The 3,853-nt window shown below is 50.4% G+C and overlaps 1 long non-coding RNA gene across 1 annotated transcript; it reads right to left on the bottom strand.

Annotated features, from left to right (window-relative positions):
- Positions 1–1,584: 1,584 nt before the first annotated feature.
- Positions 1,585–2,373, bottom strand: LOC144407990 (uncharacterized). Its single transcript, XR_013467730.1, has 3 exons — positions 2,240–2,373; positions 1,791–1,993; positions 1,585–1,666 (listed from the first exon to the last, which is right to left on the bottom strand). It is a non-coding gene; the product is annotated as an uncharacterized LOC144407990 (long non-coding RNA).
- Positions 2,374–3,853: the final 1,480 nt, after the last annotated feature.

Below are 3,853 nucleotides of genomic sequence, written 5' to 3'. Positions count from 1 at the left end.
CTGTGAGAAGCATATCACGGGTCTGGCGTGGCCTAGCCAGTCTCCAGACCTAAACCCAATAGAGAATCTTTCAAACTTCGTGTTTCACAGCGACAGCCCAGAAACCTGACAGATCTAGAGAAGATCTGTGTGGAGGAGTGGGCCAAAATCCCTCCTGCAGTGTGAGCAAACCTGGTGGAAAACTACAAGAAACTTTTGACCTCTGTAATTGCAAACAAAGGCTACTGTACCAAATATTAACATTGATATTCTCAGGTGTTCAAATACTTATTTGCAGCTGTATCATACAAATAGTTTAAAAAATCCTACATTGTGATTTCTGGATTTTTTTTTTAGATTATGTCTCACAGTGGACATTCACCTACGAGGACAATTTCAGACCCCTCCATGATTTCTAAGTGGGAGAACTTACAAAATAGCAGGGTGTTCAAATACTTATTTTCCTCACTGTATATCGGTGTTACGGCCCTGTGTTCCACAGCAGGGCCTTGTATGTGTGTATGTGCATTTTTGTTTGTTAAGGTTGCTTGTGTGTGTGTGTGCATCTCCCTTCTCTCAAATTGACAGGAGTTACCAGCCCCCGCCGCCCCCCCTGATTGGCTGAGGACCTCAGGATCGTTAGTGGCTGCACCTGGTTGGAGCTCAAAAGGCCACAGTCTTCAGGCCCCTGGGGGGGCCACATGGGTGATACTGGATGGTCAGACCTTTGTTTTGCATTTTGGGGTGGATTAACTGTTCTGTCTGTGTTTTAGTTGTTGAGAGCTGTTTTCATTATTAGTACATCCGTTTTGTTTTCTAACAACCGTGTTCTTCTTTTCCTTTTTTTTGTCCCAGGGGGAAGGGAGCCGTTGTGGCTAGACTAGAGGCCCATGGGCATACATCACCCGCAGTGAGTCTCTGTCTAGGAACACTAGCTAGACCTGGGCAGACCACCACCTGTATTTTTGGTTAGCGTGCCAAAGCTACGACACTATATATATAGGAACTAGCCTGTGTATTTTTTGTTTGTTTCATTGCTTTGGTTCTGCCCAGCCCTTCTCCCTGCAATCCGTGTGATTAGAATAAATAAAGAAATCTATACACGGTAAAACTCTTGCGTCCTCCTTGCACCACGACCCCCACATGCCCCTTGTAGTGATACACTTGGGTCTTGAGCAGCGGCGTGTCAACGGTCCCCTCCCTTCTAGGGAGCTGGTGCGTAACAAATGGGGGCTCATCCGGGATATTCTGTTGGCCCGCTACTGCTGAGAGGATCTTCTTGTGGTCAGTGATTGGGGCATGTACGGCGTGGTGTAAGCGGAGTCGTGTAGCTAGACTGGTTAGTCAGGTTGTGTCGTGTTGCTGAGGTGAAAAAAAAAAAAAAACTGGCCGAGTCGGGGCTGGGACTGAGCCTCGGAACGGGAGATCGCTGCGGCGGCCCAGCGGGAACGGGAGGATCGCTGCGGCGGCCCAGCGGGAAGGGGAGGATCGCTGCGGCGGCCCAGCGGGAAGGGGGGGATCGCTGCGGCGGCCCAGCGGGAAGGGGAGATCGCTGCGGCGGCCCAGCGGGAACGGGAGATCGCTGCGGCGGCCCAACGGGAAGGGGGGATCGCTGCGGCGGCCCAGCGGGAAGGGGGGATCGCTGCGGCGGCCCAGCGGTAAACAAATGGCCCATCTTCAGGCAGAACTGAAAGACAGAGAGGAGAGAAAAAGATATGATTTTGAGTTGGAACTCCGAAAAATAGAAGCAGATAAGGAGGTCAGAATTAAAATTAGGCAGATGGAGCTCGAGGCAGGTGTAGGCGTCTCACCCTCGGGTCCACGTGAGCCGCCTCCATTTAAGGTGAGCCAAAACGTTCCTATGGTTCCACCGTTTAGGGAGACCGAAGTAGACCGCTACTTCGTAGCATTTGAGCGTGTAGCCGTCGCTCTGCAGTGGCCAAAGGAGGTGTGGCCTCTTCTCCTGCAGTGCAAGCTGTCTGGAAAGGGCCAGGAAGTGGTGGCAGCGCTTTCCCTGGAAGACAGTTTGCAGTATGATGTGGTTAAAGCAACAGTGCTTAGAGCCTACGAGCTAGTACCTGAGGCCTACAGGCAACGCTTCAGGTCTCATAAGAAAGTGGGGAGTCGTACATTCGTGGAGTTTGGTAGGGACAAGGAGTCTCTATTTGAGCGCTGGTGTGCAGCGAGCAAGGTAACAACTTTGTTGGATCTGAAAGAGCTCGTTTTATTAGAAGAATTCAAGAACCATTTATCTGAGCACCTAGTGGTGTACTTGAATGAGCGGAAGGTAGAGACGTTGACCCAGGCCGCTGTTATGGCGGACGAATATGCTCTGACCCACAAAACTGTGTTTAGTGGGTCTCGTACTGTCGTCCCATCGGCGTCTCAGGCACGCCGGTCTTCGCCTGACCCCGCCAGAAGACTTACAGAAAAAAGAGAGTGTTTTTACTGTCATGAAGTGGGCCATTTGTTTTCAGATTGTGCAGTTCTGAAAGCAAAGACCTCTCAGTCACCACCCCGCAACAAGAAAAGTGTCGGTCTTATCCAGTCTACTCCTCGCCTAGACGCTGTTGCTGCGGACGAGATGATTGGAGCTGAGCCGGATCCTAGGTATGCTCCATTTGTGTCAGTTGGGAGTGTTTCAATCACTGGAGAACCAGAGGACCACACTTTAGTCAGAATTTTACGAGACACCGGTGCAGCGCAATCCGTAATCTGTAAAGACGCATTGCCCTGGTCTGACCTTAATTACTGTGGATCTAACGTTCTCCTGTGTGGGATTGAAACTAACCCCATTTGTGTACCGTTACACTGGTTGCATTTAAAGTCAGAGCTCATTTCAGGACGTTTCCGGGTTGGCGTCGTGCCCAAGTTACCGGTGGAGGGGGTAACTCTGTTGTTGGGTAACGACATCGCTGGGGGTAGGGTATCTCCGGTCTTAGAGGTAATAGAAACACCTGAAACAAAAGATGCAGATGTGTTTATTGTTCAACAGTTTCCACATGTTTTCCCGGCTTGTGTCCTAACAAGAGCACAGTCCAGGAAGGAAGGGGAGGTGGTGGATTTGTCGGATTCTGTCTTTGAGCAGGTTAGGGGTGAGGAACCAAAGCCTGAGGTACCGGCCACACTGCCTAAAATGAGGGAAGACGTCTGCGCCCTTCAGCTACAGGACGTTCTCCCATCCTTAGCAGCAGAAAAGCTAATTGAGTGGCAGAAAGCGGATACCAGTCTGAGGAAGTGTTTTGATGCAATAGAGGCCCCTGGAGAAACGGGCCTGCAGGGTTCTGCCTATTCAGTGGAGGAGGGAGTTCTAATGCGCAGTTGGACACCACACAAAACCGGTGAGGACTGGGATGTTGTTCAGCAGGTAGTTGTTCCTGCGCCGCTACGACCGCAGATACTGTCATTGGCTCATGACCCTGGATGGGCAGGACATCTAGGGATAACAAAAACATACAACCGAATTCTCAGGTACTTTTTCTGGCCAGGTTTAAAATCTGATGTTGTCAAATACTGCAGAACCTGTCATGTGTGCCAACTAATAGGGAAGGTGAACCAACCTGTTCCTCCTGTGCCACTTCATCCAATTCCTGTGATTGGAGAGCCATTCGACCGAGTGATAGTGGACTGTGTGGGCCCACTACCAAAAACACGAGCAGGTAACCAGTACCTTCTCACTATCATGTGCAGTGCTACACGGTACCCAGAAGCCGTCCCCCTCCGAACAATAACGACGAAAACCATCATCAAAGCCCTGGTGAAGTTCTTCTCCACCTTTGGACTCCCGAAAGTGATCCAAACTGACCAAGGTACTAACTTCATGTCCAAATTGTTCGCTGCTACAATGAAGAATCTGTCTATCACACATCAGGTC

This window comes from Gasterosteus aculeatus, chromosome 5 (assembly GCF_964276395.1).
Source record: "Gasterosteus aculeatus chromosome 5, fGasAcu3.hap1.1, whole genome shotgun sequence".
NCBI lineage: Eukaryota > Metazoa > Chordata > Actinopteri > Perciformes > Gasterosteidae > Gasterosteus > Gasterosteus aculeatus.
The sequence above is the reverse complement of the archived record's forward strand: the minus strand, read 5'-3'. Positions and strand labels throughout refer to the sequence as shown.